Below are 25,034 nucleotides of genomic sequence, written 5' to 3'. Positions count from 1 at the left end.
TGCACGTGCGTTTCTGTGGCACATCAGTGTGGCACACAGGCGGCACACATGTGCCGCCTGTGTGCCGACTGGGTACCACACGCACCGTGCAGGAGACAGCGCTAGAGATAAGCGCTGTCCCCCCCACGTGGTGCTGAAGCCGCCATTCATATATTCTCTGCAGCAGCGTTTGCTGTAGAGAAGATATGAATAATCCTTTTTTTTTTGTTTCTCGTGTTTAACATAAAGATCCATGTCCCCACCCCCCTCCCACCCCCTGTGCGCCCGCCCGCTGTTATTAAAATACTCACCCGGCTCCCTCGCTGGCGCTGCTTCCTGTCCTGGCCACACCTTCTACTGTATGAGCGGTCACGTGGGGCCGCTCATTTACAGTAATGAATATGCGGCTCCACCCCTATGGGAGGTGGAGCCGCATATTCATGACTGTAATGGGCTCATACAGGAGAAGCTGCGGCGAGGACAGGAAGCAGCGCCAGCGAGGGAGCCGGGTGAGTATTTTAATAACAGCAGGCGGGCGCACAGGGGGTGGGAGGGGGATGGGGACATGGATCTTTATGTTAAACACGAGAAACAAAAAAAAAAGGATTATTCATATCTTCTCTACAGCAAACGCTGCTGCAGAGAATACATGAATGGCGGCTTCAGCACCACGTGGGGGGGACAGCGCTTATCTCTAGCGCTGTCTCCTGCAGGGCACACGGACTGCACATGGACAACGTCCGTGTGCAGTACGTGTTTTACACGGACCCATTGACTTTCATCTAATGTGGTGTACTTCATTATTTGTACTAAATATCCAACTGGGGGTCTGTATGTAGGGGAGACAGGGCAAAAGCTTAGAACAAGGATAAATTCTCATCGCTACACAATAAGAGAAAAAAAGAAAAGATCTACCTGTGGCCAAACATTTTTGTATCCCTAATCACAGAACCATAGACATGAAATTACTTATATTAAAAGGTAACTTCAAATCTCAGAGAGACAGAAGAGTCTGGGAGTATAAACTCATGGCAACCTTTGACACAGTGCAGGAATTAATGTGTCCCATTGATTTTTTTTTACATCAATTAAGGAATTTTCTCCTCAGACCTTGTGGGGGCATCACAACACAGAACCAGAACCCAATCGGAGGATAATGAAACTTTCACAATCCTTATCTATTAACTGTTCCAATAAATATATTCATGTCACTTGTCTTATCTATTTCATTATTTCTTTCCTGTGTTGTGTATAAATAAAGCTCTGGCAAAAATTAAGAGACCACTGCACAGTTTTTTTTTTTAAATCAGCTTATCTACATGTCTGACAGCCATTGCATTCCAGTGTCAGTTGAATTCCTATCAGAGTACACCTCATTCTACTTAATGTGCTTCTGATTAGGTGATAACCAGAACCAAATCTTATTTAACGAAGGAAAGTATAAAAAACACTGCTGTTGTGTTCACAATCCTCTTGCAATAGAACAAGCTGGATGGCAAAACAAGTGGTAGAAATATCCCAAAAGTAATAGAAATGAAAAAGTAACTTTTAACCATGCAAAAGGAGTTGAAAAGAAAAGTCTTGAATGAGGAAAAGAAGAGCTCAATTATGGCTTTTCTAGCAGAGGGACAGAGTGAGCCTCATGTTGGCTCCATCCTTAAAATTTCTAAGACGGCAGTCCATTACAACAAGGTCAAACAACAGACATTGGGGACAACAAAGCTACAGACCGGCAGAGGGCAAAAACGACTTTCCACTGACTGGGATGACCGTCATCTTATTGGACTGTCACTCAGAAACCACAGGATGACATCAAGTGACCTACAAAAGAAATGGCTAATGGTAGCTGGAGTGAAGTGCACAGCAAGAACAGCTCGTAACAGGCTCCTAGAGGCAGGACTCAAGTCATGTAAAGCTAGAAAAAGCCTTTCATCAATGAGAAGTAAAGGAGAGCCAGGCTGAAGTTTACCAAACACCATAAGGATTGGACCATAGAGGACTGGAGTAAGGTAATCTTCTCTGATGAGTCTAATTTTCAGGTTTGCCCAACACCTGACCGTCTAATGGTTAGACGGAGACCTGGAGAGGCGTACAAGCCACTATGTCTTGCACACAATGTGAAATTAGGTGGAGGATCGGTGATGATCTGGGGATACTTCAGCAAGGCTGGAATTGGTCAGGTTGTTCTTTGCGAAGGAATTATGAATCAAGCCGCATACAAGGTTATCCTGGAAAAACAGTTGATTCCTGCTGCTCAGGCAATGTTCCCCAACTCTGAGGACTGTTTTTTTGCAGCTGGACAATGCGCCATGCCACACAGCTAAGGGTACCGTCACACAGTGGCACTTTGATCGCTAGGACGGCACGATCTGTGACGTTCCAGCGATATCCTTACGATCTCGCTGTGTCTGACACGCTACTGCGATCAGGAACCCCGCTGAGAATCGTACGTCGTAGCAGATCGTTTGAAACTTTATTTCGTCGCTGGATCTCCTGCTGACATCGCTGAATCGGCGTGTGTGATACCGATTCAGCGATGTCTTCACTGGTAACCAGGGTAAACATCGTGTTACTAAGCGCAGGGCCACGCTTAGTAACCCGATATTTACCCTGGTTACCAGCGTAAACGTAAAAAAAACAAATACTACATACTTACCTTCAGCTGTCTGTCCCCGACGCTCTGCTTCTCTGCACTCCTCCTGCATCCTGTGTCAGCGCCGGCCAGCCGGAAAGCAGAGCGGTGACGTCACCGCTCTGCTTTCCGGCTGGCCGCTCACTGTCAGTGCAGGAAAGCACAGCGCCGGAGGACAGACACCGGGAATGTAAGTATGTAGTGTTTGTTTTTTTTACGTTTACGCTGGTAACCAGGGTAAACATCGGGTTACTAAGCGCGGCCCTGCGCTTAGTAACCCGATGTTTACCCTGGTTACCAGGGGACTTCGGGTTTGTTGGTCGCTGGAGAGCTGTCTGTGTGACAGCTCTCCAGCGACCACACTGCGACGCTGCAGCGATCGACATCGTTGTCGTATCGCTGCAGCGTCGTTTCAGTGTGACGGTACCCTAAGTCAATCAAGGTGTGGATGAAGGACCATCACATCAAATCCCTGTCATGGCCATCCCAATCTCCAGACCTCAACCCCATTGAAAACCTCTGGAATACAATCAAGAGGAAGATGGATAGTCAAAAGCCATCAAACAAAGAAGAACTGCTTACATTTTTGTACCAGAAGTGGCATAAGGTCACCCAAAAGCAGTGTGAAAGACTGGTGGAAAGCATGAAAAGACGCATAAAAGCTGTGATTAAAAATCATGGTTATTCCACAAGATATTGATTTCTAAACTCTTCCTGAGTTAAAACATTGGTATCGTTGTTTCTAAGGTTACGTTCACACTAGCGTTCTGCTAGTGTGCGTCGCCTTAGCGTCGGGCGACGCAGCGGCGACGCACGCGTCATGCGCCCCTATGTTTAACATGGGGGACGCATGCGTTTTTGTGTGTTGCGTTTTGCAACACTTGCGTCTTTTTTGCCGCTAGCGTCGGACCAAGAAAACGCAGCAAGTTGCATTTTTCTTGCGTCCGATTTTCGGCAAAAAATGACGCACGCGTCGCAAAACGCAGCGTTTTTGCGTGCGTTTTGCCGCGTTTTTGTGTGCGTCGTGCGTTGCGTCGCCAACGCAGCGGCGCGCAACGCTAGTCTGAACGTAGCCTAAATGATTATGAACTTGTTTTTTTGCATTATCTGAGGTCTGCAAGCAATGCACTTTTTTGTTATTTTGACCATTTCTCATTTTCAGAAAATAAATACAAAATTTATTGCTTGTAACATCGGAGAGATGTTGTCAGTAGTTTATAGAATAAAAGAACAATTTACATTTTACTCAAACATACCTATAAAGAGAAAAATCAGACAAACTGAAAATTTTGCAGTGGTCTCTTCATTTTTGCCAGAGCTGTACGTGTTTCCTCAGATTTTGTATTATTCTATGCCTGATGAAGAGACTGGAGTAGTCTCGAAAGCTTGCAATTTGTTACCATCTTTTCAGTTAGCCATTAAAAGGTATCAACCACTGAGGACTTTCAATCCTAAATATTTTTCTATCTACTGGCTAACAAGGTACAAAGATGTATATATATATATATATATATATATATATATATATATATATATATATATATATCTTTCCTAGATCATAGTAGTGAGAGACACCTGAAATAAATTGCATTTTTAATCTATCAGTGAGTCATGCAAATAATTTAAAGAAATTAAACAACCCTATCACCTGATTTCACAATACAATCTGAACTTGGTTTTGTTTAGTGAGTCCTAAAACTAGAGTTCCTAATACTTCACCACCAGGTCAGGAATGCTCCCCGCCCCCATCTACAGCACTCAATGCCTTCGTTGTCCACTAACTGTAGCAACAAACTGCACCAGAACTACTATAAAGCCAATGATAGAACCAGGTGCTGGCCCGGCCCGCAGCACAGCATACACTACTCACGTCGGGCTGCTTGGTGTCTGCCTGCAGGAGAGGAGCTTCAGCCTGGGAACACAGGAGGCCAGATCCTGTATGACCTCCAGAAAGTGATGGGGCCCAGAGACTTCTACTGTTTGTACAGTGAGGAGGTGACAGGCAGACATTCACCTCCTGATAAGTCCAGGCAGGGGCCTTTGGACTGTCTAGCTGAGAATTAGTGGGATTTATGGCAGCAGTTTAAATTATCATACAGATCCTGCAGTCAGTGGGAGGTCATCAGCCCCAGAGTCACCCAATCTGTATGAATAATCAAACTGATGGCATAAATCACAATGTGCCCCCAATAATGCAACCACTGCGGACTATAGAGAACCCTACGCTGACTGTACAGGAGATCATAGACTATATGAAATCTAGAGCTATCTATATATGATGTCCGGTGCCCATACCATCTCATGTCACAGTATAGCCAATTCACTATATGCTATACTGTGACACAGAGATCAGACAATGTACACAATGTTATTTGTATGTAATTATGACAATGTGTTTACTGCATATCATCTGTTGACTATCACAGTGTATCATATATGTGTTTTTATATATAGTGGAATTGTTGGGCGAGGGGCAGGTAGGCCTTTTGTCTCAAGCGCAGTCTGCAGTGGAGGAGCTGTCAGGCCACCTGATGTGAAGTCCGAGGTGTGTTGTCGAAGGCAACGGCAATGGCCAGTATGGTGAGGGGCATATTTTGTGCAGATAGCATAGTGTGGGGCAATTACTTATTTTGAGGCCCATCATAGGGCAGATATTTATATTCAGGAGCATGTGATCACTGTTATTTTTAAGGGCACCATGTCGGGATGTGCTGTACAAGACCGGAGAAGATAAAAGTCTGCAGAAACGAACTCTGGCTGTGCAAAGTCATTATGCTATGTTATTGATGTTATTCGTGTTATTGATGGTGGTTCTGGTGATTTATTCATGTACTGATGACAGTCCTGATAATATATGCATGTGCTGATGGTGGTTCTGGTAATATATCCATGTACTAATGGTGGTTATGATGATGCATTTTTGTACTGATGGTGGTTCTGGAGCGCCCCCAAACACAGGGCCACAAGTCACTCCTTTTTGCTCGATTCTGCGGTTGTCACGGTGGCTGGACTCGGTCGTGACCCTGCTAAGGGGCGTCCAATAAAGGTGAAAATACAGTCTGTCAGGGGTTCGTGACGCCACCTGTGGTGTTCGGTCAGGGTGACCGACGCTGCTGTGGGGTCCGCTGGGGTGATGGAATGGCAGCTGGATGGTATACCTTCCCACAGGTGAAGTATGTCCCCAGGGCTTCCCAGTAAGGTGGATGGTGATGGTGTGAGGTGCAGGCAATAATGAGGACACCAGGTTGCAGTCTCTTTACCTTTTTACTGAAGGCTTCAATATGCTCAGTCCAGAGCACGTTCAACCGGGCTATCAGAGACCGGCCGGTCCGATGGGCACATCCAGAGTTTCCCTCGCAGATGGAAATCGTTGTCTACCAATAGCGCCTGTGTGTTGTAGTCCTACCCTGCTGAGCATTCGGAATAGTCCTCACAACTGCTGTTCTCGTTCGTTCGGTCTCTACAGCTTTCTTTCTCTCGTTCTTTGGTTCCAGATGTTGCTAGTTTCTAACGTCCCCCAGGTATATTTTGGCTAGGACGCCACCCGTTTGACGGGAAGGCTTAGAGGTCTTCCGGGACCCTAGAGATGCCCTTCTCCCAATGTTGCCCCCTATGTCTTCGTAGTTGTTTAAGGTAGACAGCCCACCTATAGTCAACTGTCCAGTGGAATTTGAAGTAAGGCTTGAAGTCAGTTACTCCTACGGTGATCCGGCCACCGACTACGCGCCTCAGTAAGATGTTGCCTGTCTCTCTCAGCACGACTCTTACTGGCTCTCCTTTGTGCTGATCTCGTTTACACTGTTCCACAATATCCTTCCCTTCTTGTCTCTTTCTTAGGACACCGCCGCAAGGTGTGCAGGCGCGGTTCCGTTACGTTCTGTTCTGTTCGCTAGGCACCTGCCAGGTTCCCACGCCTGACAGGGACCCCCCTGTGCCTTCTCCCTACAACACCCCCTGCCACGGGATGTTGCCTGGTTCCAACCCAGTCAGCTTCTGACTAACTTCCTCCCCAGCCCCTAGTTTTACCAGTGTGAGGAGAGGCTCAATAAATAAGGCCTTTTTCTCCCCCTAGTGGCCGGAGTGTGAAGTGTAATGTGTTCTGGTGATACCTGGTCAGGAGAACTCTTTAGTGCCATCGGACGTACCGCTACTCTCCTTAGGGCCATACTGCAACGAGCAGGTCTCTGGGGCGCTGCACTCCCCCCCGGTTAAATCCAGTACTCCTGGACTGGAAAGAAGAACAACAATATAATACTGTGCAAGACATACAAAAAATTTTGAATGCTAAGAACAAGTAATTAGAAAAGGTGCTTCCCTTTATGGGAGGTGAGGACGCTTGAACGTTGCAAACAATAACAAGATTGAATAGTTTTAAATAACATCTATATTATAAACAACCTTTAGTACCCAGCCGGGTATCCTACTAAGTGCAAATTTCTGAAAAACTAACTAACTCTTCCTTTAAGGGTGTGTTTGCTGAACCCACTAAAGGCCTACCATAAAATGCTACATAACTCGTTTCTTTCCATTCTAACTTCCCCAATGCAGGACCGCCTAGCTCCTTGGCTGGGCCTACTGTCATTGTACCAACTGTTATCGTCTGGTGATTATGGAGCGACATGAGACTAGCTCTGAGCAGGTGGTATCTATACTGACCGCAGACCCTAAGCTCAACACACAACTAGAAGCAGCCGTGGATTGCTCCTAACGCTCCCTATGCAACTTGTCACAGCCTAAGAGCTAACTACCCCTAAAGATAGAAGCAGGAAAACTATCTTGCCTCAGAGAAAATCCCCAAAGGAAAGACAGCTCCCCACATGTAATGACTGTGAGAGGAGAAGGAAATGACATACGTAGAATGAAACAAGATTGAGCACAGGAGACCACTTCTAGCTAGAAAGAAAAGTATAGAAAAGAGCTCTGTGCGGTCAGTAGAAAAACACTAGAAAAAGTCCACCGCAGAGAAATGCAAAAATCTCCACACCTAACTAAAGGTGTGGAAGGGAAACTATGCTGCCGAGAGCTTCCAGTTTAGCTAAATAGATCCATACTGATAAACTGGACAAAAGAGCAAAAACAAGACAGTACAAAACAACAAGTCCACAATAAGTGAACTGCAAAGGACATGGAAGGACTTAGCTTAGCAGAACTTGGTCAGAGTGTCAGGAAAGTCCAAAGAGCAATGACTCCAGGCAGAGACAATTGACAACTGGCATTGATTGAGGGCTAAGGCCAGTGTCACGCACGCGCCCAGACTGGTTGGCGCGGGCATACGGGGGTGTGGCCCCACTGGACCACAGACCAAACTTCCCTGGAAGGGGCGTAACTAAGTAGCTTCCTAGGTGTTCGCTGGAGCCTCTGATGGTGAGGTCAGACTTGTGCAATAGGTAACTACCAGGTGCCACTCCTGGGTGATGTCTGGCTGTGGCTGCTGATCCCACTAAGGAACGACTGGCACTCTGGCTGACAGGCGGGCACGGCTGGGACACAGGCAGGCAGACGGGTACAACAGACACTGGCGAGCAGGCGGACATGGCTGGCTCTCTGGTAGGCAGGCGGGTACGGCTGGAACATAGGAAGAACCGGTAGGGACCGGTCTGCAGGCAGGTATGTGAAACAGGTAGGAACCTATTCAGACAGGAGGACTAAGTAACAAGTAGAGAAAGACCGCAAGAGCGGATGCAGAGCGAAAGCACAAGAGCTAGAACCAAGAACAGAAACGCAGGAGGCTGAGTACGAGTAGAAGGTGGAACTAAGAGAAGAGAAGGCGAAGGCAGAGCCAAGAGCGGAGACGGAGAAGGCAGAGCCAAGAGCGGAGACGGAGAAGTCCTCACAACTGCTGTTCTCGTTCGTTCGGTCTCTACAGCTTTCTTTCTCTCGTTCTTTGGTTCCAGATGTTGCTAGTTTCTAACGTCCCCCAGGTATATTTTGGCTAGGACGCCACCCGTTTGACGGGAAGGCTTGGAGGTCTTCCGGGACCCTAGAGACACCCCTCTCCCAATGTTGCCCCCTATGTCTTCGTAGGTGTTTAAGGTAGACAGCCCACCTATAGTCAACTTTCCAGCAGAATTTGAAGTAAGGCTTGAAGTCAGTTACTCCTACGGTGATCCGGCCACCGACTACGCGCCTCAGTAAGATGTTGCCTGTCTCTCTCGGCACGACTCTTAATGGCTCTCCTTTGTGCTGATCTCGTTTACACTGTTCCACAATATCCTTCCCTTCTTGTCTCTTTCTTAGGACACCGCCGCAAGGTGTGCAGGCGCGGTTCCGTTACGTTCTGTTCTGTTCGCTAGGCACCTGCCAGGTTCCCACACCTGACAGGGACCCCCTTGTGCCTTCTCCCTGCAACACCCCCTGCCACGGGATGTTGCCTGGTTCCAACCCAGTCAGCTTCTGACTAACTTCCTCCCCAGCCCCTAGTTTTACCAGTGTGAGGAGTGGCCCAATAAATAAGGCCTTTTTCTCCCCCTAGTGGCCAGAGTGTGAAGTATAATGTGTTCTGGTGATACCTGGTCAGGAGAACTCTTTAGTGCCATCGGACGTACCGCTACTCTCCTTAGGGCCATACTGCAATGACCAGGTCTCTGGGGCGCTGCAGTTCTGTTGATTTATTCATGCACTGATAATGGTTCTGGTGATGCAGTCATGTACTGATGGTGGTTGCGACCTTGTATTTCTGCACTGATAGGGGTTCTGGTGATGTATTCCTGTGTGGTTATTGATTATGATCTTGTACACTAGTAGCAATCCATATTTTGTCAGATAACATACATGGCTATATCTATAAATTATTGAGCAGTCTGACAAGTTAAGGGTTAACTTAACACATTTGTTTTTATGTTTGGAGCATTAAAACATTTGTCCAGGTTTGTAATGTGCCTTTACATTTAATAAAGTAATGCATGTTTGCACAAAAATATTTGGACTTTTATTCTATGTCCTTTCGTATTTAAAGTTATCAGAGGAGTATCCGTGTGAGAAGTTCCCAGGTCCTAGGAATAGAGGCATAGGACCTTAATTGACATGTTGTTATGTCATTATCTATTCTGTTTTGATCATTTTGTTTTCCATTACATTCTGTGTTCTCACAGAACAGATAGACTACCGCGAATGCGAAAAAGCATGGCTTACACAATTGGACAAGGTTTTTAGTGAGGGATTGGGTAGCATTTTAGACTTAGACTCTAAAACCTGGGACATTTCGGATCAAAGCAAAAAATTCAAGGACATACTGAATAAAAAACGTACCTACCTCTGGTGGAATAGGGCTTCCTAGAAAGATACATCTCATGGGGCCTTATCCCAAGAGGATTAAGGATACAGGTCTTCCCCTCATTCCCTATCAGTGAGGAAGATTTTATAAAAAAATGGGAGGACACTGCATCCCTCTACTCCAAAAAATGTAAGGAACTTTTGAAGAAGTCTAAGGCTGCCGTCACACTAGCAGTATTTGGTCAGTATTTTACATCAGTATTTGTAAGCCAAAACCAGGAGTGGAACAATTAGAGGAAAAGTATAATAGAAACATATGCACCACTTCTGTATTTATCACCCACTCCTGGTTTTGGCTTACAAATACTGATATAAAATACTGACCAAATACTGCTAGTGTGACGTCAGCCTAATACTACAAAAATGGATGAATTAAACATCAAGCTGCACAGGATTAATTGTATAAACAGATTACTCCTGATATGGTGGGTAAATTCAAAATTTATAAAATGATCTAGAAATAGAATTACAAAAATGGGAAAAAGACATTGTACAAAATAAAACTGGGAGATACCAATGTGACATGTCTGATCGGAAAAATGACCACATGTACAGAATTTGAAATCTCGCTCGGTATCCCTCTCATCTGTGTCCTTGGTTGAATAAAAAACAACTAATGTTGATAATATCAAATCTCTGTGGGATAGAAGGGATTACAATTGGCCAAATAAGGGGAGAAATAACCAAAAACGTAAAATGACAATGTCCCCCCCAGTAGAATAAAAAGGCAAAGACAAATATGTTTGAGGTAATTAATCTCTCCTCACATCATATCTCTGATTCACAAAGAGAAGTTCGAGGTCTTGGCCTTTCTTTTTCTCCATGTAATAACTTTGATTTATTTTTATTTTTATTTATTATTAATTATTCTCAAGGAAGTTAGTGCTGAAAAAACTTAGGCCCCTTTCACACATCAGTTTTTTGCTATCAGTCACAATCCGTCGAATTTTGAAAAAGACAAATTCAGCGACTAATGCCGCCAGATCCGTTTTTTCTCATTGACTTGCATTAGCGATGGAATGCGACGGTTGGCCTCACGTTTCATCCGTCGTTCGCCGGAGCCATCGAAAATTGTTTTTCCAGCAGCCGGAGACAACGGACAAAGTAACGTTTTTTATGTACGTCAAATAATCGGACAGTGACGGATCCATCGCCGTCCGTCGTTTGCTCGAATAGAAGCCTATGGGTGCCGGATCCATAAAATGACGGAATCCGGCCATGGATTCCTGTCTTTTTTAACTGAGCACGCTCCGATTTATTTAGGATCCAATTAGCCAGCCCCCAAAGTTTTCCGCTTTCATCCGAACATAGTTAAAAAACTTCTTGGGGTTTCCTCTCAACTCCATATATAACGTAGAATACACCCCACGTGTCCTTCTCAGTGCAGTGATTTGGTGGATCCAAAAACGACACCGGTGCAGACGCATGATGCCCTGTCTTTCTCACTCCTTTTCAAGAAAGATTGGTTCCAAATGATTCGCCTCAAAAGTAAAATCCACATAAATCTTCACAACGTTCGCAATCGCACCTTCCATTTTTGCCACTTGCTCTACAACCTGTCAAAGATGGGTGTAGAAACACTATATATATAGGTTTTCATAGCCAATAATGTTTGGGAGCCTCCCATTGGATGTTTTTAAAAAATGGATCCGTCGTATCAGTAAAATAGCAGATGAAAAAACTGATGCTACGGATCCGTCGCATCAGTTTTTCGCAATCTGTGACGGATCCGTTGAGCCAACGAATTGTGACTGACTGCAAAAAACTGATGTGTGAAAGGGGCCTTAATTCCAAAACTACTTCTGATTTGACCATCACAGAGCAAGAGGCTATCCGCACCCTTGAGGAATTGAAACTTGAGTACAATCCAGGATCAACAGGTAATTCTTCACTCACTATATTTTCCAGGTCCTCCACTCCCCGCCCCCCCTCTTGTCTCTGTGCCCACAGGTTGAAATTTTTACAAAATTGATGGCGGGTGACTTTAAAGCCTTTAAAAAAGAGATAACCTCACCCCTTACCAACGGAGGCCAATAGAGGAAATAAAATCACCTAGAGATGTTGCTATCAGCAGATAAGGGGGAAATGTGGTGATCTGGCCAGTGGAGAAATACGAGCGTGAGGCATTTAAACAACTCCAGAATAGAGATACATTCATCCAATTATCTGAGAGCCCTTTACCATCTCTTAAGACAAAGCTAACTCACATATTGGAGATGGCCTTTGAAAGGGGTGTTTTCCCCGAAAAAAAACATTGGAGGGACTTCTGGTAAAATTCCTGGTGATTCCAACATTTTATCTCCTGTCCAAGGTCCACAAGGATCCTGTCTGCCATCCAGGGCGCTGGATTGTCTCTGATATTGGGGGGCTGTGCGATCCCACCTGTAAGTGTTCAATAAATAATCTCAAACCACAATGGAAACGCTGCCTTCCTATGTCAGGGACACCACGGACATCTTGCGGAGGCTAGATGGTCTATAATAAGATCCTGACATGTTACTCGTTATGGTTACATGATCGCGGGGCGCCGATGGGTTGGTATAACAACCTGGGGTCTGCAGGAGACCCCTGTGGTTGTTATTGCTGTAGTGCAATGAGCACCGCCCGGTGGTCGGCATTCATAGCTGATGAGCATTTTTGTTACACATGCAGCTGTGACACCCCAGGAATCCGGTTGTTACACTGATGTTGCCTTCCTTTCGGGGAGGGCGATATCATGCTTGGAGGCAGGGAGGATTCTCTTTACCAGGTAAGCACTTACACACAACACATTCTGAATCCAGGCCAGAAGGGGGAGCTCAGGACCCGGATTCAGGGGAGCTTCCCTCAGCTTTAGATATCCTGGTCTGGAGGAGGAGTGAGAGAGTTGGTCCAGGGAAACCAAGGAGTGAAGTCTGGAGCAGAGAGCGGACTCCGGAGCCGTGCAGCTAGGACTGAGCTGCAGCTCCAGGAGAGGACTAGAACCTGGGGGGTGGTTGTGTGCAGTGAAGCAATTGAGGGAAGAAGCACAGGAGAGGAAAAGGGCTCAGAGGCGAACTGTGACTGGGCACCCTCAGAGCCGAAGCACAGAAACCGGGTACCCGGAGCCTGAGGCTTTTGTGGGACTCTAAGACACATAGCAGAACTGGAGGGCTTAGAACTGTATGTAATTTGCCCGCCTGGAGATGAAGCAGCACCGTAAGGGCCTGGGTCATGATAGAGACCCTGTAAAACGGCTCAAGCTGCCCATCATACAGGTACCTGTTCTAAGACAGGAGTGAGAGGACTTTGCCAGCAAGCTTCAGGCAGCAGGGACCTCGCATACTAGCGCAGTAGGAAGGCTTACGGACCTCACCTGGGAGAGAGATCACCTTTGCCTCCAAGCCGGCCGGACCACGTCACCACCTGTGCCTGGTACCATGGACTGTGGACTACTACCACCAGTAAACCAGGTAAAGACTTTACAACTTGTGTCCTCCACTGGGGACCCCGCTTCACCTGTGGGAAGCATCACCATCTAGTCGGTCCCTACTGACGGAGAACCACAGGTGGCGTCACGAAAATAGACTTTCACAATACCCTATAAAAAACCGTTCCCCTTTAATTGGGCGCCCAGGGCCACAAACAGGGTCGCAGCAACTGTGACCTCCCCTTTAAGAGCGACCGAATCTGGTACCGAGTACCCCACTGCCCAGGCGGGTGACTCACAACCCTGCTGTGTGTAACACAAGTGATCAGAAGATCACAAGATTGCAGCTTCTAGTCTCCTATGGAGACTATTGCAGCAAGTAAAAAGTAAGAAAAAAATGTTTTCAAAATATAAAAAAATAACAAAATATAAAAGTTCAAATCACACCTTTTGCCCCATTCAAATAAAACTCTTTTCATAAAAATCATATATTTAGTATCACCTCGTTCAGAAACACCTGATTTATCAAGATGTAAAAAGAATCAGATTGGTAAACAGCGTAACAAGAAAAAAAAGATCAAAACTCCAGAATTACGTTTTTTGGTCGCTGCAACATTGCAATAAAATGCAATAATGGGTGATCAAAAGATTGTATCTACCCTGAAATGGTTTCAATAACCATGTCAGCTCGGCGCAAAAAATGAGTCCTCACTCGGACCCAGATCCCAAAAACTGGAGACACTATGGGTCTCAGAAAATGTCAACTTTTTTTTTTTTTTACAAACTCTGGATTTCCTTTCACCCCCCCTTAAATTAAAACGAACATATACATGTTTGGTATGTTCAAACTCATACTGACCTGGGGAATCATAATGGCGGTTTGGTTTTAGCATTTAGTGAACATGGTAAAAAAAAAGGAAAAAACAATTGTGTAATTCCACTTTTTTTGCAATTTCACCGCACTTTTCCCTGTTTTCCATCACATGATATGGTAAAACTCGTCCTGAAAAAAACTAGCCATCACATGGCCATATTGCCGGAAAAAAAAAAAAAGTTATGGCTCTGGGAAGAAGAGGAGCAGAAAACAGAAACGCAAAAAACAGAAATACCCCCTGGTAAGCTTTGGATGCAGATTCTCATGCAGACCAGTGCTCCGACCATGTACAGTTAAGTCCATATATATTTGGACAGAGACAACATTTTTCTAATTTTGGTTATAGACATTAACACAATGAATTTTAAACAAAACAATTCAGATGCAGATGAAGTTCAGACTTTCAGCTTTGATTTGAGGGTATTCACATTAAAATTGGATGAAGGGTTTAGGAGTTTCATCTCCTTAACATGTGCCACCCTGTTTTTCAAGGGACCAAAAGTAATTGGACAGATTCAATAATTTTAAATAAAATGTTCATTTCTAGTACTTGGTTGAAAACCCTTTGTTGGCAATGACTGCCTGAAGTCTTGAACTCATGGACAGCACCAGACGCTGTGTTTCCTCCTTTTTGATGCTCTGCCATGCCTTCACTGCGGTGGTTTTCAGTTGCTGTTTGTTTGTGGGCCTTTCTGTCTGAAGTTTAGTCTTTAACAAGTGAAATGCTGCTCAATTGGGTTGAGATCAGGTGACTGACTTGGCCATTCAAGAATATTCCACTTATTTGCTTTAATAAACTCCTGGGTTGCTTTGGCTTTATGTTTTGGGTCATTGTCCATCTGTAGTATGAAACGACGACCAATCAGTTTGGCTGCATTTGGCTGGATCTGAGCACACAGTATGGCTCTGAAGACCTCAGAATTCATTCGGCTGCTTCTGTCCTGTGTCACATCATCAATAAACACTATTGACCCAGTGCCACTGGCAGCCATGCATGCCCAAGCCATCACACTGCCTCCGCCGTGTTTTACAGATGATGTGGTATGCTTTTGATCATGAGCTGTACTACGCCTTCGCCATACTTTTCTCTTTCCATCATTCTGGTAGAGGTTGAGCTTGGTTTCATCTGTCCAAAGAATGTTCTTCCAGAACTGTGCTGGCTTTTTTAGATGTTTTTTTAGCAAAGTCCAGTCTAGCCTTTTTATTCTTGATGGTTATGAGTGACTTGCACCGTGCAGTGAACCCTCTGTATTTACTTTCATGCAGTCTTCTCTTTATGGTAGATTTGGATATTGATACGCCGACCTCCTGGAGAGTGTTGTTCACTTGGTTGGCTGTTGTGAAGGGGTTTCTCTTCACCATGGAGATTATTCTGCGATCATCCATCACTGTTGTCTTCCGTGGGCGCCCAGGTCTTTTTGCATTGATGAGTTCACCAGTGCTTTCTTTCTTTCTCACGATGTACCAAACTGTAGATTTTGCCACTCCTATAATTGTAGCAATTTCTCGGATGGGTTTTTTCTGTTTTCGCAGCTTAAGGATGGCTTGTTTCACTTACATGGAGAGCTCCTTTGACCGCATGTTTACTTCACAGCAAAACCTTCCAAATGCAAGCACCACACCTCAAATCAACTCCAGGCCTTTTATCTGCTTAATTGAGAATGACATAATGAAGGGATTGCCCACACCTGTCCATGAAATAGCCTTGGAGTCAATTGTCCAATTACTTTTGGTCCCTTTAAAAACAGGGTGGCACATGTTAAGGAGCTGAAACTCCTAAACCCTTCATCCAATTTTAATGTGGATACCCTCAAATGAAAGCTGAAAGTCTGAACTTCAAATGCATCTGAATTGTTTTGTTTAAAATTCGTTGTGGTAATGTCTATAACCAAAATTAGAAAAATGTTGTCTCTGTCCAAATATATGTGGACTTAACTGTATATTAGCAGCTCATTTACATATTTAAAAAAAAAACATGCATTTTTATGGTATAAGACATCGGATCTCAGGTATCATTTCTTTCATCTTTCTATGACTTGCACACCGATAAACACAGATTAGCAGGGTTGATCCTACTGACAGATTCACTTTAAGCTGTCAATTGGAGGGGGCTAATATATATATTGTAAAGTGGCTGCTCAACAGCTAGTGGAGGTTGGGAGATAAACTTGAAGTAATGCTTTAGTACATATATTGCTGAGAGGGGTTAATCGGCCATGACAGATTGATTGTGATGAGTGGGGAGAGACTGCTGCTCACCATATCTCCTCCAGCTGTTTTTCTCACTCTTTCACACTAGTTAGCCCCTTCAGTGAACAAATAAAAATTCGTAAAAACTGCTTATTCATCATTCCGCCAAACAAAAAATGGAAGAGAACATGATCAAACAGTCAAAAGTAAATAAAAGTGGTATAGCTGGAAACAATTCTTTTTGTAAAGCATAAAAAATTATACAAGTGTGGTATTGGTATAGTCATACTAATTCGAAGTATAAAGCTGCCTTATCACCTTTACCACATGGAAAACGGCATAACCCCCGGCCTGAAAAAAACTCAAAACAAACAGAAATCCTGAATTGCTAGTTCTTGTTCATTCCGCCTCCGAAAAATTGGAACAGAAAGCAATCAAGAAATGTTATGTGCCCGAAAATGGTACAAATAAAATGTGAACTCGTCCCGCAAAAAACAAGCCCTCACATGGATCTCGGCACAAATATAAAAAAATTATAGCTCTTACAATATAGCAATGTAACACTTTTTTTTTTTGTAAAAAAAAAAGTGTCTTTTAGTGTGTGACAGCAGCCAAATAAATATATCTCGGGTATCACTGTAATCGCACCACCACGAAGAATAAAGGTGTAATTCTTCACCTGCTGTTTATTTGTTCATTCTGCCTCTCAAAGATTGCTGTAAAGGTACCGTCACATTTAGCGACGCTGCAGCGATCTAGACAACGATGCCGATCGCTGCAGCGTCGCTGTGTGGTCGCTGGAGAGCTGTCACACAGACAGCTCTCCAGCGACCAACGATTCCGAAGTCCCCGGGTAACCAGGGTAAACATCGGGTTACTAAGCACAGGGCCGCGCTTAGTAACCCGATGTTTACCCTGGTTACCAGTGTAAATGTAAAAAAAACCAAGCACTACATACTTACATTCCGGTGTCTGGTCACGTCCCTCGCCTTCAGCTTCCCGCACTGACTGAGCGCCAGCCGTAAAGCACAGCGGTGATGTCACCGCTGTGCTCTGCTTTACGGCCGGCCGGCGCTCACAGTGCAGGGAAGCAGAACGCCGGGGGACGCGACAGACACCAGAATGTAAGTATGTAGTGTTTGGTTTTTTTTACATTTACACTGGTAACCAGGGTAAATATCGGGTTACTAAGCGCGGCCCTGCGCTTAGTAACCCGATGTGTACCCTGGTTACCAGTAAAGACATCGCTGAATCGGCGTCACACACGCCGATTCAGCGATGTCTGCGGGAGATCCAGCGACAAAATAAAGTTCTGGCCTTTCTGATCCGACCAACGATGTCACAGCAGGATCCTGATCGCTGCTGCATGTCAAACACAACGATATCGCTATCCAGGACGCTGCAATGTCACGGATCGCTAGCGATATCGTTGTTAAGTTGTTCAGTGTGAAGGTACCTTTAGGCTTGGCTCACATTTATCCTACACTTTATGCTGAGTGTTTACACCAAGGTTTCTGTGTAAATCTCTGAAATTCACGATTCATATGGAAGATTCCCGTTAATGAGGCAGATGAAGACCCTGTGGCCTGTCCTATAATCCAGAAGTGTCCATCTTTTTAACCATACACAAAAACAAGGTTGATCACACAATTTTGTGCACCACTGAAAAGATGACACCCCTTAAAAGAGGTCAAATGGAATACAGAGTAACTCTGCTGCCTCATTATAGTGAATGGATCCATTGTGGGTTTCATAAAAATCACGTCATTCGGAGATCTAGATGGAAACCCCAATGCAAGTGCTCAGAATAGAGTGCAGGATAAGTGTGATCCAAAATATTATGCAATAATAATAATCTTAATAATGATAATCTTTATTTATATAGCGCCAACATATTCTGCAACGCTTTACAATTCAAATTGTAAAATGTTCCCAATTAAAGCTTCAACTCAATCCACAAAAAAACAAGTCCCCACTCAGGTACGTCATCTGTTAATGGAAATATAGGGGGCTTCCACGTTACTGGTAGTATAAATGCTCTGGAAAAGAGCTATTGCCCCTTGCCCCCCAAATGGAATCCAGAGAATTCTGTGCTCCCAAATGCCTCTCTCTCGACAGAGCCCCACAGTGTGTCTAAACCGCAGTTAGAATCGACATGTTGGCATTTCTGTAGCAATGAGATCCTGCATAAGGCCGGTTTCACACGTCAGTGGCTCCGGTACGTGAGGTGACAGTTTCCTCACGTACCGGAGCCACTGACACACGTAGACACATTAAAATCAATGCATCTGTGCAGATGTCATTGATTTTTGCGGACCGTGTCTCCGTGTGCCAAACACGGAGACATGTCAGTGTTCGTGGGAGCGCACGTATTACACGGACCCATTAAAGTCAATGGGTCCGTGTAAAACACGTACCGCACACGGACGTTGTCCATGTGCAGTTCGTGTGCCGTGCAGAAGACAGCGCTCCAGTAAGCGCTGTCCCCCCCACATGGTGCTGAAGCCGCGATTCATATCTTCTGTGCAGCAGCGTTTGCTGTAAAGAAGATATGAATAATCCATTTTTTTTGTGTTTTTTTTAGTGGTTTAGTGGCCCCACATGACCGCATACAGGAGAAGATGCGGCCAGGACAGGAAGCAGCAACAGCCAATGAGGGAGCTGGGTGAGTATTTTCAGAACAGCGGGGGGGGGAGGGGGTGGCGCGCAGGGGGTGGGGACATGGAGCTTTATTTTAAACACGAAAAACCACTAAAAAAATGGATTATTCATATCTTCTTTTCAGCAAACGCTGCTGCACAGAAGATATGAATCGCGGCTTCAGCACGAAGCAGGGGACAGCGCTAAACTTTAGCAGTCTCCTGCACGGTGCATGTGGTACCCAGCGGGCACATGGGCGGCACACGTGTGCTGTTGTGAATTCTGCTTTTGGGCTCCCTCCGGTGGTTGTAGGTGGTAATGCAGTTGTCCCTGGGCTGCAGTCCTGGACAGGTGTATCTGCTGATTGCAATTCTGACTGGGGTATTCAGGTTTGCAGGATTCTTTAGTCCTTTCCAGTTGTCAATGGTTCTTGGGAGGTGTTGGACCTCTGTCTGGTTTCTCCTGCTTAGCTGCCAATTCAGCAAAGATAAGTGTCTGTTTTTTTTTCTATGGCACACATGCTGTGTGCTTGGTTTTTGATTGTATTCCTGCTCTGAGTGTAGGATTCTCTGGAGTTGCAGATATACGTTCCACGTCTTTAGTTAGATGGAGGAATTTTTTGTATAATCTGCTGTGGATATTTTTGGAAGGGTTTTAATACTGACCGCACAGTAGTCTGTCCTATCCTTTCCTATTTTAGCTAGAGTGGCCTCTTATGCTAAATCCTGTTTTCTGCCTGTGTGTGTCTTTCCTCTCCTTCTCACAGCCAATATTTGTGGGGGGCTGCCTATCCTTTGGGGTTCTGCTCTGAGGCAAGGTAGAATTCCTATTTCCATCTATAGGGGTATTTAGTCCTCCGGCTGTGACGAGGTGTCTAGGGTTTGTTAGGCACACCCCACGGCTACTTCTAGTTGCAGTGTTAGATCAGGATTTGCGGTCAGTACAGTTACCACCTACTCCAGAGAAAGTTTCATGCAGCTCCAAGGTAACCGGATCATAACAGTACAACTGGCCAATAATGAGTTAAATGCATCTCAGAAGAAGGGAAGAAAGGTGTTGAGCCATTTTTTCTGCAGTCTGCTTTGTCTTCTCTTCCCTCTTTTCCTCTGGATGGCTGAGGAGTCTTGTGCTAGCATGGATGTTCAGGAATTAGCTTCTCATGTGGACCAGCTTGCTGCTAGGGTACAGGGTATTTCTGATTATATTGTTCAGACTCCTGTTTTAGAACCGAAGATTCCTACTCCTGATTTGTTTTTTGGTGACAAGTCCAAATTTTTTAGTTTTAAAAACAACTGTAAACTGTTTTTTGCTCTGAGACCTCGATCCTCCGGTGATTCCATTCAGCAGGCTAAAATCGTCATCTCCCTGCTGCGTGGCGATCCGCAGGATTGGGCGTTTTCCCTGGAATCTGGGAATCCGGCTTTGCTTAATGTAGACTCCTTTTTTCAGGCTTTAGTATTATTATATGATGAACCTAATTCTGTGGATCAAGCTGAGAAGACCTTGTTGGCCCTGTCTCAGGGTCAAGAGGCGGCAGAATTGTATTGTCAGAAATTCAGAAAATGGTCTGTGTTGACTAAATGGAATAATGATGCTTTGGCGGAAATTTTCAGAAAGGTCTTTCTGAATCCGTTAAAGATGTTATGGTGGGGTTTCCCACGCCTTCCGGTCTGAGTGATTCTATGTCTCTGGCCATTCAGATTGACCGGCGCTTGCGGGAGCGCAGAACTTTGCGCACTGTGGCGTTGTCCTCAGAGCAGATTCCTGAGCCAATGCAGTGTGATAGGATTCTGTCTAGAACGGAACGACAAGGATTCAGACGTCAGAATGGGTTGTGTTATTATTGTGGCGACGCTTCTCATGTCATTTCAGTCTACCCTAAGCGGACAAAGAGGATCGCTAGTTCATTTACCATCAGTACTGTACAACCTAAATTTCTGTTATCTGTGTCCTTGATCTGCTCATTGTCATCATTTTCTGTCATGGCGTTTGTGGATTCAGGCGCCGCCTTGAACTTAATGAACTTTGAGTTTGCCAGGCTTTGTGGTTTTCCCTTGCAGCCTTTGCAGAACCCTATTCCTTTAAGGGGCATTGATGCTACACCCTTGGCTAAAAATAAGCCCCAGTTTTGGACACAGGTGACCATGCGCATGGCGCCAGCCCATCAGGAAGATTGTTGATTTCTGGTGTTGCATAATTTGCATGATGCTATCGTGCTGGGTTTTCCGTGGTTGCAGGTACATAATCCTGTGTTGGATTGGAAGTCCATGTCTGTGACTAGTTGGGGTTGTCAGGGGGTTCATAATGATGTTCCTTTGATGTCAATCTCCTCTTCTTCCACTTCTGAAATTCCAGAGTTTTTGTCTGATTTTCAGGATGTATTCGATGAGCCCAAGTCCAGTTTCCTTCCACCGCACAGGGACTGCGATTGTGCGATTGACTTGATTCCAGGCTGTAAGTTTCCTAAGGGTCGACTTTTCAACCTGTCTGTGCCTGAACATACCGCCATGCGGAGCTATATTAAGGAGTCTTTGGAGAAAAGGCATATTCGGCCATCTTCTTCACCGTTGGGAGCGGGATTCTTTTTTGTTGCTAAAAAAGATGGCTCCTTGAGACCCTGTATTGATTATCGCCTCTTGAATAAGATCACGGTCAAATTTCAATACCCTTTACCTTTGCTTACCGATTTGTTTGCTAGGATTAAGGGAGCTAGTTGGTTTACGAAGATTGACCTTCTGGGGGCATATAATCTTGTTCGTATTAAGCAGGGTGATGAATGGAAAACTGCGTTTAACACGCCTGAAGGCCATTTTGAATACCTTGTGATGCCATTCGGGCTCACTAATGCTCCATCTGTTTTTCAGTCCTTCATGCATGATATCTTCCGGACTTATATTGATAAGTTCTTGATTGTATATTTGGACGATATTTTGATTTTTTCCGATGATTGGGAGTCTCATTTGGAACAGGTCAGGATGGTATTTCAGATCCTTCGTGACAATGCCCTGTTTGTGAAAGGGTCTAAGTGTCTCTTTGGGGTGCAGAAGGTTTCTTTTTTGGGCTTCATTTTTTCTCCCTCGTCTATAGAGATGGATCCGGTTAAGGTTCAGGCCATTCATGATTGGATTCAGCCCACATTCGTGAAGAGCCTTCAGAAATTTTTGGGTTTTGCAAATTTTTATCGCCGTTTCATTGCTAATTTTTCCAGCATGGTTAAACCCTTGACCGATTTGACGAAGAAAGGCGCTGATGTGGCGAATTGGTCCTCTGCGGCTGTCTCTGCCTTTCAGGAGCTTAAACGTCGATTTACTTCTGCTCCGGTGTTGCGCCAACCGGATGTTTCTCTTACGTTTCAGGTTGAGGTTGACGCTTCTGAGATTGGGGCAGGGGCCGTTTTGTCTCAGAGGGATCCTGTTGGTTCCTTAATGAAACAGTGTGCCTTCTTTTCCTGTAAGTTTTCGCCTGCTGAACGCAATTATGATGTCGGCAATCGGGAGTTGTTGGCTATGAAGTGGGCATTTGAGGAGTGGCGACATTGGCTTGAGGGAGCTAAGCACCGTATTGTGGTCCTGACCGATCATAAGAATTTGATTTACCTTGAGTCTGCCAAACGGCTGAATCCTAGACAGGCTCGATGGTCCTTGTTTTTTTCCCGTTTTGATTTCGTGGTCTCGTACCTTCCGGGTTCTAAGAACAAAAACCAAAAGAAAACAGGATTCATAAAAGATAACCTTTAATAATAAGGATGTCGTCAATGTATCGGCCCCAGAAAATAATCCTGGGGCCCCACTCGACATCCTCATCCCTAAAGTCAAAAGTGTCCTCCCACCAGCCCAGGAGCAAATTAGCATATGTGGGGGCACAAGGGATCCCCATAGCTGTGCCCCTGAGCTGGTGGTACCACTTCCCGTTAAATAGGAAGTAGTTCCGTTGTAATACAAATTCAAGGAGTTCAAGCAAAAAAGCATTATGTGGTACCAAGTGGACACCTCTACTGCTCAGGAAATATTTAATGGCTCTTAAACCATCTTGATGGCGAATACTGCTATACAATGCCTCCACATCAATGGAGGCAATGATAGTCCCAGTGTCAATAGTCACCTCTTCAAGTTTCATAAGGAGATCGTATCCCTGATGTACGAGGGTAATGCTGTAACAAAGGATCTCAGTAATTTATCTAGATAGATACTTGAATTCTGTGAAAGAGCATCCACCCCCGATACAATGGGGCGCCCTTTTAAAGGGCTAATGCCCTTATGCACTTTCGGCAAGGCATAAAAGGTTGCTACTGACGGAAATCTGGGTAAGAGAAAGTTAAACTCGTTCTTAGAAATGAATTTAGATTCAAAGGCACGTGTCAGGATCCCATTCAATTCACTGGTGTACCCCACAGTAGGGTCTCCCCTCAAGATTTCATATGACGATCTGTCTGACACTGTCAGGTAGGGTTTGTCCGTTAGGCACATATTAGGTCGTTCTAGGTTTCCTATATTGTAGGGATCTCTAGGGATTCCGAGGGCGAGCCGCCGTGGAGTGGAAGCGCCAGGTAGGACAAAGCTTAGTGTCGCACTAGGATCATATAGGCACATTTTTGCTGTTGAGTTTTAATGATTAGAGTTTTTAGTAGTATATATTATTAAAGGTTATTTTTTATGAATCCTGTTTTCTTTTGGTTTTTGAGCTTAAAAGGGTTCTAGAGTATATATTTTTGGTGGTTTTTTTCTCTGGGTTCTAAGAACATTAAGGCTGATGCCCTCTCTAGTAGTTTTTTGCCTGATTCTCCTGAGGTCTTGGAACCGGTCGGTATTCTGAAAGAAGGGGTGGTCCTTTCTGCTATTTCCCCTGATTTACGACGGGTTCTTCAGGAATTTCAGGCTGACAGACCTGACCGCTGTCCTGTGGGGAAACTGTTTGTTCCTGACAGATGGACTAGTAGAGTGATTTCTGAGGTTCACTGTTCCGTGTTGGCTGGTCATCCTGGCATTTTTGGTACCAGAGATTTGGTTGGTAGGTCCTTTTGGTGGCCTTCTTTGTCGCGTGATGTACGTTCTTTTGTGCAGTCCTGTGGGACTTGTGCGCGGGCCAAGCCTTGTTGTTCCCGTGCTAGTGGGTTGCTTTTGCCATTGCCGGTCCCTGAGAGGCCCTGGATGCATATTTCTATGGATTTTATTTCTGATCTTCCGGTTTCCCAGAGGATGTCGGTTATCTGGGTTGTTTGTGACCGGTTCTCTAAGATGGTTCATTTGGTGCCTTTGCCTAAATTGCCTTCCTCTTCAGATTTGGTTCCGTTGTTTTTTCAGCATGTGGTTCGTTTGCATGGTATTCCGGAGAATATTGTGTCCGACAGAGGTTCCCAGTTTGTTTCTAGGTTTTGGCGGGCCTTTTGTGCTATGCTGGGCATTGATTTGTCTTTTTCTTCTGCATTTCATCCTAAGACAAATGGTCAGACCGAGCGAACTAATCAGACTTTGGAGACTTATTTGAGATGCTTTGTGTCTGCTGATCAGGATGATTGGGTGGCTTTCTTGCCATTGGCCGAGTTTGCCCTTAATAATCGGGCTAGTTCGGCTACTTTGGTTTCGCCTTTCTTTTGTAATTTTGGTTTTCATCCTCGTTTTTCTTCTGGGCAGGTTGAGCCTCCTGACTGTCCTGGTGTGGATTCTGTGGTTGACAGGTTGCAGCAGATTTGGGCTCATGTGGTGGACAATTTGGTGTTGTCTCAGGAGGAGGCTCAACGTTTTGCTACCCATCGTCGGTGTGTTGGTTCCTGGCTTCGGGTTGGGGATCTGGTCTGGTTGTCTTCCCGTCATGTTCCTATGAAGGTTTCTTCTCCTAAGTTTAAGCCTCGCTTTATTGGTCCTTACAGGATTTCTGAGATTATTAATCCGGTGTCTTTTCGACTGGCGCTTCCAGCCTCTTTTGCTATCCATAATGTCTTCCATAGATCTTTATTGTGGAAATATGTGGAGCCCGTTGTTTCCTCTGTTGATTTTCCAGCCCCTGTGTGGGTTGATGGGGAGTTGGAATATGTTGTTGAGAAGATTTTGGATTCCCATTTT

General features: G+C 45.0%; 1 protein-coding gene across 1 annotated transcript in view; it reads right to left on the bottom strand.

The window, feature by feature from the left end:
- MOV10 (Mov10 RNA helicase) overlaps nt 1–4,591 on the bottom strand; it is a 154,875-nt gene extending 150,284 nt beyond the window's left edge. The window contains exon 1 of the mRNA XM_069761738.1: nt 4,482–4,591. The gene's annotated coding sequence lies outside the window, so the exon portion shown is untranslated. The remainder of the gene's footprint in view (nt 1–4,481) is intronic.
- Between the last annotated feature and the right edge of the window lie 20,443 nt (nt 4,592–25,034).

Source organism: Ranitomeya imitator, chromosome 3 (assembly GCF_032444005.1).
Source record: "Ranitomeya imitator isolate aRanImi1 chromosome 3, aRanImi1.pri, whole genome shotgun sequence".
NCBI classification, from domain to species: Eukaryota; Metazoa; Chordata; class Amphibia; order Anura; family Dendrobatidae; genus Ranitomeya; species Ranitomeya imitator.
This window is presented reverse-complemented; position numbering and strand designations above follow the sequence as displayed.